Below are 17,668 nucleotides of genomic sequence, written 5' to 3' on the forward strand. Positions count from 1 at the left end.
TAACTTGTGAATACCTAAATTGTGTGCTTGTAATTGAACATATAATGTAATTGTTAACAGATAACAGTTAACTATGAAAACAGTTTACTATGAAAACTGTCGCATCTTGTCCGTATATCCGTGAGTAACGCCTCAAGGTCTATAGCTGCTGACCCGTTGTGACATCACATCGTTGTGACATCACATTGTGACATCGCTTTCCGTCCTTGTCCCTTGTTTGCCCATATATGGAGATCCCTGATCCTTATGACATCACATTGTTGTGACATCACATTCCGTCCTTGTCTCTTGTAGGGCTGTCCTCGACTCAGGATTTATGAAGTCGATTCGAGTCGCGGGGGTTAATCCGACGCGTCGACGAATCGTTTTATAGTCTACTTTGTATTAAAAAAAAAAAAAAAAAAAAGTGTTGCTTTAAACCACATCAACATAAATACAATAATACATTAAGAGATGAATTGAATACACAGTGTTTTCGGTGATATCGGTGCGCGAGCACAAATGTTATCTGCATAGCAGTGTACAACCATAGAGTTATAACACACCGTTAAAACAAATAAAACATCTCCGCTGTTTCAACTCTGCCCCGTCTCTCGGCAGCGTGCAGTAGAGATGAGACATTCGCGAACGATTCCGCTCTCTTGAACGGCTCTTTTAAATGAACGATGGGATCCAGTCCGCAGTCGCGGGACACAGAGCACTGACAGAGTAATGAGTCAGTGTCGAGAACGGATTCATTTCAGAAAAGGATCATAAACAGGTGGAGGCACAGCTCCCGCTAGAGCCAGCGGTGTGGACATGTCACGGACGCAAACACAGCGAAACACAATCATTCATCATGGATTACAACACTGGAACAATTCAGAAGCACTTTAATTAGAAAATGTAACTTGTAGCCTACACTTGTGTATGTTAATTTGACTTTAGAAGATTGTTTACTTCGTGGACGTGCGTTTGTGCTGTGGCAGGAGGTTATTTAATATGGGATTTTGACAGCGTGCTTCCTCCTCTTAACGGAACACCGTCCCGGCTCCGAATGTTTTAACGAAGCGGCGGTTCTGAACCGTTCTGGCCGTTCTGTCTCACTTTCACCCCTACGCTGGTGCGAGACAATAAATAACTGTTCGCCAATTGCTACTTCTCATTGGAAGTACATGACACCAGTCCAGCAGTGCACCGCAGTAGGCTAACTGGTGATATAAAAAATATATATATTTTCGCCTCGACTCAAACAATTGGCGTCGATTCGCGGGGCTTAAAACGACGCGTCGATTCGTCGATTTTTAGAGGACAGGCCTAGTCTCTTGTATGCCCATATGGAGAGGGCTGATGTCCCCAATATTAAGCCCATAGCTTGGGATGCCCATATATGGACATATTGTGTGAATCTATGATGTCAGACGTCAGTCATATCCACATTTGGGAAAATATTTTGTCCACATTTTGTCCAACTTAAACAACCAACCGCAACTCAAATCAATACTTGCAAATGAATTCCGTCCTGTGCGATTTCCGTCATGCACGACCTCGCAGTTTAGGGCGAGGTCGCTTTTCGCCCTTAGGCGTCTTACTGGTAGTAGACTTCTAAATTCAGTAGTAACTGTTATTTGTGGGTATAAATAATATTAAAACTTGAAGCAATTTTAAATATGGGCTTATGGCGAACAAATTCTGTTCAAATCTGAACTTGAAACAATTTGCTGGATAACATCACCAGCTACACTCTGGTTGCCGTCCGAGGATGACATATTTTTGTAGGCGGAAGAAGTTGATAATATTGATGATACTACACATTTTGATCAGCAAAAGATTATCTACAAATGAAAAGCCAATATTAGAATGTAAACAAACTACACCACGGTCACATGACCACAAGTCACCACCACTAATACTCAGCATGATGACGTTTAATGTTCCAGACAACCTCCTCAGTCTCTTTTAACCACTTGGTAGCAACTGCCTTTTTTAAGACACGTAAAAGCTTTGAAATTCACAAGTGGGGTTTTTACTGATGTCGTAGAACAAAACGTGAAAAATTCTTAAGCCTGTGAAAACCACAGACCCTATTTCAGGCAGCTAAACAAAACCCCATTAAAAAAAAGAAAAAAATAGACTTGAGATAAGGAAGTGCAGAAATGTTAAGGTTTTTCTGGGTTTTAAGACTATTAACTTCGGCACTCTGTTGCATTCATGTAGAACAGAGAACTACAATCAGAGAAGGTGGTGAGGACCATGTCAAGGCACAGAGAAATAAAGGGGGAAGAAACTGAGCTCTAGCTCCTGAATGGATGTAAAAACCACTACGGCCACTTGAAACTTACTGTAGTCACTTAGACTGGTCTGGAACTAAGCAGAGTATGACAAATTGACAAACATATGATGTGAATGGTCTTTACAACATAACCCTAGTTACCTTCTGGCCATGAAATAATAAAATGGTAAATGGTGCATTTATATAGCGCCTTTATTCAAGGCGCTTTACAGAGATTGTGCATTACATTCAACCCAAAATGCACATTCACACACATTCATACACCGATGGTGGAGGAAACCATGCAAGGCACCAACCTGCTCACCGGGAACAACTATAGGGGTTCAGAGTCTTGCTCAAGGACTCTTCGACACAAACTCTGGGGGAGCCCGCGGGATCGAACTTGGAACCTTTCGTGAACCCTCCATGTTCTAATGACGGTTTCTCAACCCCTGTGCCACTGCCGCCGCTGATAGGTGAACATTCACCGAAAATAGGTGAACATTCTTAAAAAATAGCAGACAATAGCAGACAGTGTTGTGAGCTTCTAATAGATGAGCTGCTGTTGTTTTTTTTTGTTCTTTTTGTTTTTTGCAATGAAGTATATACGATTTTAAGTGGTTTGAAGCACTGAACTGTTTTTCTGCTTGATAGGCTTCTTTAAAAGACCTAGTGTTATTTTACATTTATTATAATTATTTGTAGTTTTGTTCTCCAATAGTTACCACATTTTTCATATGGTGGATATTTAATTTTGGAGCTAAATTCTTATTACAGACACATTTACACCAGCAAGATAAGCAGTAAAAAAGAGTGACAAATTACAAAAATACACAGAATCAACTTTTGATATAGCATCAATTTATGTCATTTATCTCAAGTGTGTGTGTGGGTGGGTGGGTGAATGTGTACATGCTCGCTTGCATGTGTGTCTTTGTGTACAGTATCTGTGACCTGTGTACTTGGCCTAATTATATTGAGCAATGAGCATGATGTGATATTCATCATAGTGTTTTAATGTGAATTGTAGTAGGTTATCTTTGCAATATTTGATCTCAAACTTTGCCATTTACATAGATTTGCATTTGCTGGCGTTGTTTAATAAAGGATTTTATTGCATTTAATATTTGAACATCTAAATCAGAAATACTATATTCTATCTGCTGTAATCTCTTATGTCTTGTGATTTCTACTCAGAAGTCCTGGCTTCTGCCACATCTTATAATACTGCACTGCCTGCTGAATATACTACAGATATATTATTTCACAGTAGTAATATATCAAAACCGCACTAATTTATATTGCTACTTTATACTCTGGCAACCACTGCAGGTGTCCCTGTAAACAAATGATCCATAACCATAAATTATTAATGTCTTTGACAGAAACTATTAATCTCAAAGTCCATATTTAATTCAAGGCCTGAAGCTTTAACAGCAGAAAGGCATTTATACAAACTACAGTGGTGAATACTAAACCTAGATGTTTACATATTGCTATTTGCTTCAGCTCTATAAAGTTTATTCGGATATTTGTAGGTGTAGGTGTTTGTTGTAGAAAGTCTGTTCTGCAGCTACATGTAGGCCCTATACCATTCACACAATGATAGAAATTAAGCATCGGTCACTTGCCATTACTGACGTAGATATGTAGCTATGCTGAATATTCATAATAATAATCATGGTGGGGAAACATGGCATGGGTCCCAGATACTATATGGGCCTTCTAAAGAGAACATCCGGACTGTATGCATGACTGCCTGGCATGGGAACGGCACTGCCCTCAACCGCAAAGTGCTTCAGAGCGTGGCAGAGACGGCCAAGAGCATAAGTGGACGCGAGCTTCGCTCCCCTCCAGGATGTATAGACCAGACGGTGTGTCAGTAAAGCCCTGCAGGATTATCAAAGACCCCAGCCACCCTAACCATGGACTGTTATCAGCTGCTACCTTCTGGCAAGCGGTACCACACCACCAAGGCATGGACCGGCAGGCTCCGGGACGACTTTTTCCACCAGGCAACTAGGCTCATGAGCAACGGTGTAGACCGTAATGGCCCGTTGCCTGTCTGTCACACATGCACACACACACACACACACACACACACACACACACACACACACACACACACACACACACACACACATACATAGACAAACAACCACATACACATTATGCACATTTAGTAAGGCAGGACCTACTGTAAACATACAGCATGTTACATACCACATATCCCATACATGCTGGCGCATGAAACTTATAATAATCGATTGTACACATAGAAAATATATATAATAATTAGGACCCATCATGCACACAGCACCTAACAAAGGCACCTTACAGTGTGCAAATGTTATTGTATTAGGCGTTATTTTATTTTTTACTGCCATCTTACTTTACTGCTATTTTTGTTCTATTGCCAAAACCCTATAATTCTACACTTTTACACCTTGTGTACATGGGATGTAACAATAAAAATAATGAAATATTGAATGAAATTGTATCTGCAAAACATTGTGTGATGTGATTTGTATTGTTTTGTATTCTTTGTTTATTGTTGCTGATACCACAGAAAAATCCTCAGTATTCATTTAAATCTCAATTTTTACAGTTTGAAAACACCCGTCTACAGTTTGAAAAGTAGGTGAGAGACTGCCCAGCACCGTGCACCGTGCACTGCACCGTGCACTGCGTGCACGGTGCACGTGTGCACAGTTGGGTGTTTCTTCAAAGCTGCAGCAAGTGATGGCTCGCTGTGTATTTTGCCCGTAAAGAAGAGCCTTCTTAGAGGCAGGATTATCGCACAAGCTAGGTCACCAAATGTTTGGCAAGACATTCTGACACATTTTTCTGAACTTCCTTGGTTTGCAGCGTGTTAAGGATACAGTTTTAGAAATATGTATATATATTAATGGAGACACTGATTATCAAACATCTGAATAATTGAAATAAAAGAACCAGATCACATGGGATGAGGGGGGGCACATGTGCATTACACACTTTATGAAATTATGAGTGTGGGCATTATGAAGGCTATTACTGAAATCCATAATATGTAACTGTACACTCAATGTCCGTATAGTATTTATTTAACTTATTCTTATGTTTTCCCCACCATTTAAAAAATATGAACATATCTTTTGCATGTTCAACAGACTTGCAATGGAAAGTTGTTGAGAGTAATGGAGCAGTGTACACGTAAATTAAAACAATTCAATTGGCATGTGGCAGTTTGTGATGCATCTGGCTTCCATACACTCCTTGAATACAAACTCCAAATCAATATCTTGAAAATCATAGTGCCATAGATCAACTGATAATGCCCCATGCAACGTCCATTTTAAGACCCATGTGTATACCCGAAATATGCTTACTTGTACTTTATATAAAGTTACGGTAAACTTGATATTTTCTTTTCAGCATGTGCATTAGTGAAACAAAATGAACACTAGACCTCTGGGAACTGAACTTGGCTTTTCTCATCTAATCCAATCATTATTTTGGTGTTCTGTGACCTATATAGAAAGTCACAAACTGACATTCGGTTCTGGGATGCATCCAACATTCTACAGATTTAAAGCAGATCTTTGTAGGACCATTGCGTTGGAGAAGCGTTTGAGGACCACTGATGTTTGTGCAGACATACTCAAACCATAATCATTGTACTGGTTTCATTTAGGACGATTCTTAAGAATTTAAATAAGATTTTTGTTTTGGGCCTGCGGACTGTGCGGAGATATACCTTTTTATACAGATGAGCAACTATTTTAACTTTTGTAAGTGTCTGCGGAGTGTAATGTCTTAAGATAAAGGTGCACATATCTTTGGATCAAATTATAATAATAACTAAAACATGTTTCTCTTCCTGTGTTGTTTTTAAATAAGTTGAATAAAATAATTTGGTCAATGTGGTCAACAGGTTAAAATCTGAGTCAGTTGTCAAGCATGATGGTGCACATAAATTTGTACCCTGTGTCTAAATCACTGGCATCCAACCACATGTTAAACCCCTCACGCATTTAATATCTTACTGATGCAGATTATTTTACTACTTCTTCACTCGTTAATTACACAATTAAAGAGAAAATTAATTGAAGGTCTAAAGCACCAATGCATTTGTTCTTGTGATACAGCAGAATTGCAGGGTCCGAGGAGGTGCAGTTTTGTTGGCCTCTCCATAAAATCCTACGCAGGATGAAAAGTTGGAGAATGTGGTTTTTCATCGCCCTATTACTCTTCTGAATATGTTAATAAAAGAGCTGCAATTTCAAATTACATTTGGTTTGTATTTACGTGGCTTTTATTGAAAGATTCACTGAGAAAAACAACTTTTATCTTAACACGCATAGGTCTTTAAACACACCAATTAAATCAATAAAATACACTGAAGGACTTGGGGCTTGCATAGAAAGTTTCAAAGTTTAATTGGGCCTCTTGTTTTTTTTAAGTTATCTTGTAATTGCAAATAACTTACTTCGGTGTGAATCATAACGTTTTTTATTTTCAATATTCCTCTAAATTGAATATAAACATGTCTCAGAGGTGATTTTGAATCATTATAAATGTACTTCAGGGAATTAATAGTTCTTTCAGAAGTAGGGCTAGTCTATATCTGCTGGTCGACTACATTCAGTTTGTGCTACACTCAAGTCGCACGTGTATCGGTTTAGTTGCTTGAAAAGTGAAGAAAATGGAAGAAAAATATCGAATATGGCAACACAGCGACTGGCCCAAACGTTGAGTGTGTTTTGAAATACAATCAGAGTTGTCAACTGATGTAAGCATTGTTATATACGAATAAAGGGGCTCCTGGATTTCATTCCAGCTCATGGGACCCATTTCGACCATGCCCTGGGTCCCCAAATTGCGCGCGCGCACGCGTAAACGCTGAGACGCATGAATGCAGAATGAAAGATCAGTTTTATTGATTAAGGATGTGTACTTTTGAGAGAGAAGCAAGACCATCGCGCTAAATTATTGTATTGACACAGGTTCATAATAAACCATGCATTTGAGCCGGCACTTTTCATCGTCTCTCCTCTCCAATAGTCCTAGCTGTAAACAGGGAGTCGCTCTCTAGACAAGTTGATAAGGTTGCTGTGCAACTGATCTTTATGCGTGCGTGGCTAAAAAGTTTGATGTAGGTCTTGTTGCAAGTTGGGTCAGATCGCGCACCCCGTTCTGCGAACAGCTTAGTTTACGAGCGAGGTGAGAGAGGTGAGGGGTGTCGTCTCTTCTGCTCACCAAGCTGTCTGAACGCGACGACTTTGAACTTGAACTTCGAATCTTCTAGTTCTCGACATATTTTAATCTATCTGGAGTTGTTTATGCATGACTGATATATGAAGCAACCTATTTGTTTTGGTCTATTCCATCTAGTCAATTACAGACAACATTTCCACCTACCGTATAACGTTAAAAGATCCCAGTACAGGCTAATTCCTCCTTGATGCACAAGTGCCATGTGTTTGATAATCAGGGCAGGCCAGGTAGCCTGTGCGTTAGGGTATAGCTAAAGGCTTGCTGTTCCTATACTTTATACTTTCAGTGTAGCTTAAATGTAACCGATCAGTCGTTTTCACACTTTTTTCGACTTCACTTATATTTTGAAAATGGCGCGTATAGCCGAGGCTATAAGGGCTATAGGTTCGGATATTTTAAGTAAATATCAAGTGCACCAAAACACTGACTCGTAAATGTGGTTAATTCCCCCAAACAGGCCAGAGTCTTTAAGCTACAAACTGTACGTCGTTCCCAGACAGACAGACAGACAGACAGACAGACAGACAGACAGACAGACAGACAGACAGACAGACAGAGACAGATAGACAGACAGTCTACCAAACGTCTTTTACGCACGCCAGATACCTATGCCCCCAAGTTAAACACACATTACTTTGTAGGTAGGTTATAGTTCAAATCACAATTCGTGCACTGCGAGTCCTCGTGTGTTGCAAACATTAGGCCTAATATTCACGAATATTTCACTTTTTTGTGAAAGTCAGTCTTAAATAAACTTTTTATTTCTTACAATGTGAAGTAGGTCCATGGGCTTATGTGAATTATCCCGCACTCATAATTCTAGAGTTTAACAAACGTTAGCACGCATAATTGCGTGTTATGCTCAGCTGGTGCATATAATATATAATTGTCTCTGAATATGAGCCAATATTGTCTCAAAATATAAAAGAGAAACGGAATTATTTTTCTTTCTTTTTTTCTTTGCCACCAAAGATGTAAACCCGACTTCCTCATATGGGAACGAAAATAACACATTGAACTTCAAATGACAAAGTAACTATTTTGAATTCAATCGATTAGAACTAATGGGCATAGAGTAGACTAATATAAGGAGAGTTGCATTGCATTTTCAAAACCTATTTTGTTACAAATAGACTTGCCAAGTCCATCACCAAATAACAATATAGACTTACCAAGTACATCACCAAATGACTAAATGCATTTTAGCAACAGGTATCGGCAACATTGAACAAATGAGATTCTATCCTCTCTTCTGTCTTCTTCACAAAGCAGAGTTTGCGTATTTGAGTGCATCTAACGTAATGGGGAGAACGCACTGTATAGGCCTAAACACACATTTTTGACTGATTTGATATTGAATGAAGCGCAACTGAAATTGACAGAATTATACTGATCTCCACATTTCATTAAATGCAAGGTATGCATGCAGGCTTATTGCTGCATTGCTACTTGTTCCTGTATCAATACATGGCACCACGATGTCCCCGCATTGTGAAGCACTATCGTAATCAATACGCCTATACTTAAATGCATTTACATAAATAAATTAAAAGAAACTTAGGCCTACATTATTCCCCCAAATGTTTCGATCTCGAAACAATATTATTAGCCATTAATTGACGTTATTCTTTCTACCAGTGACCGTGCAAGTCAAAATTTTGCGATCAAAGCGGGAAAGTGCGCTCGCAATTCATGTCTGAGATTATTCTGGATATAATAGTATAGCTACTATAGAAAATAGTTATTTCAGAAATGAAGAGGGACATGTTTAGTTTCTCTACGCGTCGGCGTCACGTCACAAGCATCATTCTGGTTGCTTGAGAAAAATCGAATGTGACAACAGAGCGAGTGTTTTGAAATACATTCAGAATCAGATTTGTCAACTTGTGTTTCTAAATCTAAAGAGTTACTTATAGCGCGGTGTCAGATGTTGATCATATATGAGCATTGTGGACATAAAGCTACAGAGCAACGTGTTTTATTTTTGAAAAGTGGGGATCAAACATACCGCCGTCTGCCATTTTCAGTGGCACTTTATTCAAGGTCAAGGTCAGTCAGAAATGTAGGCTAGTCTAGCCAGCATTCTCTCCTCTTTAGACGCACTCATTCATGCAAACACGCACTCTTTGTGAAGAGGAGAGGCTAGAAACTGGCTAGATCCTTTGAAGCACCATATAATGTTTTTTTTTAGTTTTTTGTTTTTAATGCATTTAGCCTACATTTAAAAAGCCTTTTCAAAATGTTTGATTCTTGAAACATTCAAATATTTGGCCATTTTGGCTTTATAGTCATGTCTCTCTCTCTATCTATCTAGGCTATCTATCTATCTATCTGGTAGAACGTGACATTTGTGTTTTCAAACTCAAACATATTGCGATCACCTGGAAGAACTAGGAAGTTGCGCTCTCAATAGTCCTAAAATGTGCATGGGAAGTGTGAATCTTGTAGAAACGTCAAAAGAGCAGTGCAGAGGAAAGTCAGGTTTGCAGGATACAGTGTCAGTATTTCACATGAAACACCCGCCAATCCAATCAGGCATATTGGACATGTCCAGTCTGTAGTTTTCCATTCTGGCTAACGAAAAATGAATAGCCTAAATAACACTCTTTATAAAACATCTTTTTCGAGGTGGAAGGTGCTGTCCTTGCAATCCTATGCGTATAAATATTGTGTTCTATTGTTTGTAACGGAAGAAAGTCCCTAAATACATTTTGTATCCACAATAAGGTTAGTCAAAGTAACTTATTATAAAAGTAACCATTCTAAATGTAATGGAACTGTTTCCGGAGAGTTGGCGATATAGCAATAAGCAAGGGAGTTAGATTACAGACAAATGCATCGTGATTTGAACGGCACGTGGGGAAATAGAAACACCATATTCAAAAACCAAAATGAACTGGAGAGACCAGTCGGCCAGTGCATCGCTATTTGGATGCCACTCTCCGTGTGTCCTATATTTTTACCATACAATATTTCCAATAATGGTGCCTTCATCGGTCCTTAAACGACTATAGGCCATATAGGCATATATATTCTCCGACATTTGGGCTGACGCAGTACTTGGCTCGTTTACAAACTGTTGTCTCAATTGAGAATAAGTGCATTGAGCTCAGTCACGAATAGGGTGGATAAAATGGCCCACAACTCCCAGAAATATTCCTAGGTCCATGTGAACATTTTGGTGAGTGATTGGTTTAACTGTTTACACCCTGCAGAGCACATTTGTATAGAAATCCAAGTTATTTATTTACTCAAAAACGGCGGTCCCAAGTTTCAGGAAGATTAAACCACGTTTAAATGTCTTTAATAAACGTTATGGCTAACTAATTATTATAATGTGCGTAGGAAGATCTTCAAATACTAATCTGTATGTAATTATAGACAACTACTTGCTCAATTGCGATGATTAGGTTGTAGCCCAAAGTCGTTTGGTGAAGGAATTTGAGCTTAATTTTTGGTAGTCGAACCCACACATGATCGTAGTTATTATCGTGCAGAGATCTTGCTGGTACAACTATTTCTTTGCTATAATATTTCCGCAGGACACATTTCCTACAATCCGATATATAGACCCTCAATTATCTTAGGGCGATGTCTGGCATTATGTCTGACAAATTCAAACGTCACTATGAAATGAACCTGCATGCAAGATCATTAATTGATTGATTTATTGTAGGCTAGGCATATCCTGAGATGGGAAAAATCAAGCAAACACAAAAAAGGGAGCTCCGAATCACACAACAAAGCAACTCTAGAATGCTACATGCTGGAGACTTGCACATTGAAGGCGCGCTGTGACGTGTCTGTCTTTTGTTTTGCTGTCTGGACAGAGTCGGCGTCCGCCTCTTTTAACTTGAACTTGGACTTCCGACTAGACTAGTGTCCAACTGTGGTTTTGTTTTTTCTTATTCTTCTTTGCTTTTTTTTGCTGTCAGTATTCTTTCTATACATTCGAGCAGTGAAATAAGTCTGGACTTTTTTTGCAGCATGTTTTTGCAACAACAAAGGCGAGTTTAGCGCATCGAAAAATGTGACCCTTTAGATAATAAATGAATTCGCGCCACAGTAATAGGCCTATAACATAACATAAAATGGCTATGTAGGATAAAGTACACTTAAACCATACACCTTAGTCATATGATCTGATCTGATCTGATTTGATCTGTTCCATGATAAATGCAGCATGCTATATTGTCAATCTGCCGGCGAGTTGTCTGATTCAGCTTTAGTGATTTTTGTGACGATTCTTGTCTAATTCATAGACAAATCAACCGAATTCAGAGCTTGAATTTATATTTTAGGCTGCGGAATATATGTTTGGCCTAAAACATGATCGAGTCAGTGAGTAGCCACAGCTAAAAGTAGCATGCGTTTCTGTTAAGGGATTGTGTCTGTGTTAATATAGGCCTATATTCGTCAAAGTATACGAACGTGTGATTTTTGTATATGCTTAAACTTCATCAGGCTATAGAATCATTTTGAGTCATTTGAGTTTATCCAGTGTTTCCCAAATTAATGAAAGCCTACACTACACAGTATAATTGAATAATTTGCCCCGTCCCTCAAGAATGGCGCGGCTTATGGCTATCAACGGTGCAAGTAAACAAGCAGCTTATGAATTACTCCACATGCAGGCTAACCACATATTAGCCGTTAAAGTATTTGGTAAATTCACTTTCTCCTGGTAGCACTGTCAATCTGTGCTCCTTGCCTATATGCGTGCGTAGACATAGGTGTGGCCCTCGCTGACTTAGTTTTATAATGCTGCGGTCAACTCGCAAGCACGTGAACCATCCTCTCATACGTTCATATTAATGCTTCATCCGAATTGCTGAAATAAAGGTGGAAATTAAGACCAAAGTGTGCAGCTTCGAGTCTTTTTCACACCCTAATAGCATCCCAAATGAATATTTAGATAATTGTTTGTATAGGTTTTATATATAAACTTTGTATTTGAATGCTTTAATGCTAATGCTTTGTTTTTAGACGTGCGCTATAACATTGACTTGACTTTAAATTTCTCTCCATATTCACTTTACTTTATAGGCATACCGACACATCGCTTCAGTTAGGTGTATTTTGAATGTGCCTGCTGGCAAACACATACCAAATACAAGCCTATTTTAGTTCCCATGTAACAGTTATCAATGGACGTGTGCAGAAACAGTCGCACAGTCTGGGTCTTGTGTTTTGTTTCAACTTGCCTGTGCTAATTGCCAACTATTGGGCTATATTTTCTGACGTTCTGAAAGTGGAAATTGTTGCAGGCTATGTAGCCATGTTGAATGGTAAAATAAAATATGTAGACATATTTATTATTATTTTAGCCTTCCAATATTGTACGGCGTGTGCACGAGCATGTGCACGCGTGAGAACGGATGTATATTTCCGTATAAGGACCTTTCCCACCGTGAAGCGACAGCCTATTAATGTAGGAGATAGTTTTTTATTTTTTGCATTTTCGCCTCTAGATTGCATCCGATTCCTGCCCTTAAAGTTGGACTTAACCTTGATTTTTACGATTATACCCACATTTAGTCATAACACAATGTTGGCATGAGTAGGACATCATCAGCAGACACATAGGCTAGATGTAAAAAAACAAAACAAAAAAACAAGAGAAAAAAGTTTATTGCATCAAAGAAATTGGGTATGTTCACATAAGTAGAGGTATTTTCACATATAAAGGTATTTTCACGTAAGTAGACGGCTTTCCGCGTGCGCACGCACACACACACACACACACACACACACACACACACACACACACACACACACACACACTGTCCAGCGAACAAGCGACCTTAATGGACAAAAAAACAGACCTCTTTACGCACAAACGGAACAGTCTGTTGGAATGTTGGCTATCTATCCCATATTGGATGAGTTGTTTTGACTTGTGTTTAGAAATCCGTCTAATAAGAGAAACTCATGACTCGCGTGCTTAACTTGCAAATTAATGTGGAGCCACAGACGTCGATCAATCCTGATTTACTGTGAGATTTACGTAGGCTATATGCATATACAGTTTGATTCTGGTCCATTCAATTAGTCTAAGGATTTAAATAAGACCAGGCGTTATTTCATCTAGGTTTTATGTTAATTTAACGTTTGATTCAAGAATCAATATTGTGCAATGTTATATATGCGCTGCATTTTAACATCGTTTTAGAATTTAGACTTGACCAAAAGTTTATTGGTGCGGTGAATTAAGCCATACGCCGAAAGATTTCCAGAAGATACACGAAATTATTTGATCCAAGGGCAAAGCAAAAGCTCATATACTTTTCAGCACGCAAGTCGTAGACTCACTCCAGCCTGGTTTGGACATGGCGCATATATACTCTACCTGCAAACTCTATCAATGCATTCCTGGATCCCTATACAACGGTACTTCTAACATCGTATCCGTCGGGGCCATTGCGTTTACTCTCAAAACCGGTGAGATTGAGTTGGAAAAGTTTTCTTTTATTGACATGTATCGTGCTATTGCTAGGGGAGCAGACTTGAGGGGATGCCTCTAATAAGTCGAAGGGCCTATTTTAGCCAGTTCCTGAGAACGGAAACCGCAGGTAGGCATCGCATTTGTGGGGGTTGACAGGCTGGTGGTACCCAGAGCACCAACCACTCCCCCAACACAACCTCCCATGCAGTCTGACTGGGCCTGCCTGGGACAGTCCTTGCTTGTTTGTTGTATATGATCTATTCTACTCTGAGCTCTGGGGCTCATATGAATGTGATTATTATAAGAAATTAAAAGACTTATTGGGCAGATTGGGCATTATGTCACAACAGACGTTGTCAGCACTTGAGCTTGGTTGTGTCAAGCAATGCAAAAAGTCGTGATGCTGCGTATATGGTTCCATCTTAAATGTGGCGCATTGTTATTTTAAAGGCTCTTTTAATTTATTGATGAATGATTGCATCCGTTACATTGCTGGTATAAAAAGAATGCGTCTCGTTGCCTATTGCGAGTTTTCCACTTTTTCTTTATGCTGCTTCATTTGAAAACGGGCTGACGTGAATGTAAAGCATCGTTGACTTACTTTTCACTTTGATGGTGAAAACTTTGTTTACAGGAGCTTAAACAGGAGCCTATGCTGCAGAAAGGAAGCACTAGGACGGACGGACACACACACACACACACACACACACACACACACACACACACACACACACACACACACACACACACACACACACACACACCGAAAATCTCAAATGAATTGACACGGAGTCAGCTAAACGCATATACCAAATGTAAAAGTGTAGTGCAGTGTTGCGTAACATGCAGGTTTATTCCATTTTCAGGTGGATGTGTTTACAGAGACGACAAATAGACACAGTTCGAGTTTTGGTTTTGATTGAAGCTTTGACTTTAACTAAATCTTGTCCAGATCGTTAATGATCTATTATTTGCCATATCCTTAATTCATGCATGTAAAAGAAAAGAAAAGTGCCATCAAGTACCAGTGCACACATGTGAGTTGCATGTCTTATGTGCCAAAATCTCATAACTTCCATGAATGTGGTTTTGGAGAGGGCTACTTTGATTCCTGGCATTGCACAGTGCAGTGGAAGAGATGCACCGTGCATGGTTAAATATTTTACATCAATCTGTATTTGTTTTGGAAGGTGTTCTAGAAACCATTCCAAGAGCTATTAACGAAATGAAATACACATATTCCTTAGTTGAGTTGGCCATTCACTTAATTCAGCTTTTTCTTACGTGTGTATTCTCCCGTTTAGCATTTCGTCCAATTAGCGACTTTTCCCATGTTATTCCGAAAGCTTTTGATGGAGACCATGTGCTCAATGTTCTGATTATGACTATTGCAGCACAGTGTAACCTATACGTATATTACTTAATTATTTTCAAAGTGTCATTACGTTTAGTTTTCTCTCTCACCTGGCGTCTAATTGACCATTATAGCTTACATGAGCAGTTGAAGAATTGCTCATCACTTTGACATAATTTTTTCCCTGGCCATGGTTTTGCGAAATATCTAATATTTATAATATTGGGACCTAATAACATGTTAGTTAGCCGTGCGTTAAAACACACCATCACTGGAGATTACAGTAAACACCTTAGTAGCCTCTATGCGTTTTCAGGCTTCGTGGAATTGTATGTTGTGAAGGAGCGTGAGTCTTTTCCTCCCGCTCCAACCCCATGCAGTCCTAGTCCTTAAAAAACAAAACAAGCAGATTACTTGGAAACGCTTGCCCTCTCATGCTTAGCACACAACAGATATTTTAGAGTAAGGGTCTTTCTAAATTACAGCTAGTTTACATGCATACTCTAGTGTGAAGTTCATTCTTGTCTGTCTAGACTCTGCATGATTACGACCCTGTTTGTCTGCGTTTTTTTTACCTTGACCTTGGACTTCCGTGCAGCTGCCGTGTTGGAAGAGCCCTTCTTCCATAGTTGTAATTTCCGAGAGACAAAAGAGCTAGTCTCTGTTCCGAGGAGGGACAGTGGTCTCCACAGCTCCCCTCGTGCTGTGTGTACTTGGAGTATACAAATAACAACCATGGTCTAACTATTTCTGAAGCCTAACTGAACATCAGTGCGAAAAATGTTGATAAACCAGGCAGCCTTTTAGCAGAAGTGCTAGCGTAGTTTATGGGTGAGTCATAGGGAACACATCACAGAAAAGGTAGCCTATTTTATAGATATTCTGTGAGCCTATCCCAGCGGTAACGTCTCTAACCCATTCGTAGGATTTCATGTACATTCGTAGGATTTCATGAACATTCATGTACATTCGTAGGATTTCATGTACATTCGTAGATTCGTAGGATTGAAAATGGGCCCATTTAAACGGATATATCTTTTTAAACGGAGCATATTACTGAAGTAGCATATTGTACAATGACGGGCTTTTTAAACTAGTAATTCTAATTTGATTATTGGAGTAAAAAACTACTAATTATGCTAAATGACAAATAGTAGGCCTAAACGTGTTTGTTGTTTTCAGATGAGTTGGACTCGTCAAAAAGTAAATGACAAACGAGTATAATAGGCTTATAGTGCAGGGTGGAGGGCTCCAAAGGAAAATATGTTTGCTCCAAGACGACGTTTAATTGAACAACGTAGACATGACATATCAGTGTGTGTTAAAATGGTCCCTTGTTCTTCACTTAGCCTCAATCCACGGGATTCATATGAATGAGTATCGTCCATATGATGAAACGTATGATGAAACCGAGCATCATGAGAAAATGTTTATTGTTTTAGGTCTCATATTTTCATTGAAAAGGCAACTGGGCCCGTGCGCTCCACGAAGTAGCCTATAATGGTCGAAGCAAACCACAACATTTTCATCCCAAACACTGCGGTTCCACTGGTAGGGCTACATAACCTGTTGTCGGCTACGATGTGGCTCCACTTACGGTTATTGTGATGTGATTATAGCGGCGCATTAAAGATGGCACACACGGTCTCTGTCTGAAAGGTAATGTGACACAGTAAACAGTATACCTGATGTAACCCTCATCTACTCGTGTTGGCCTAATCGGATAACTACGAGTCAGATTCATTCACAATAAAGTGAAAGTATTTGGTGACGCATGTGTTCATATGATAATGAACGTTGTTATGAATATAAACTTGTAGCCTATAGTTATTTGACCTGAATGGCTAATGGCTATTTTTTAATTACTTCAATGACAATATAATATTGGTTAGTTTGTGGTGTGTCAAAGAGTAATGCAAATATTTAAACGCTAAAACGCTAAATATATTTAAACGCTAAAACGCTAAATATTCCAGCTACCGGTAGCTATAGGTTATAAATAACATTTGCTATTATTATCTATTCGAAATAGTCATTCAACACTTGATTAAAATAATGTAGATATTTACCTACAAATGATTAAAATAAAGTACCTATATCTTTATATCTTGTATAGCAGTTATCTAAATACGTGCTTATAGCTCTGAGGTTCCCCTATTCCTATAGGCTATGCATGCACATATTCTATTATAAAATAGCTCACCATTAAATCTGAAACGGAGATCTGCTATCCTGTTAAATCAATTGTTCTGTGGTAGTTATTAAAATCGTATGTATACATATACCTTGAATATATATATATATATATATATATATATATATATATATATATATATATATATATATATATATATATATA

This window comes from Nannobrachium achirus, assembly GCF_963921795.1.
Source record: "Nannobrachium achirus genome assembly, chromosome: 9".
Classification (NCBI taxonomy): domain Eukaryota; kingdom Metazoa; phylum Chordata; class Actinopteri; order Myctophiformes; family Myctophidae; genus Nannobrachium; species Nannobrachium achirus.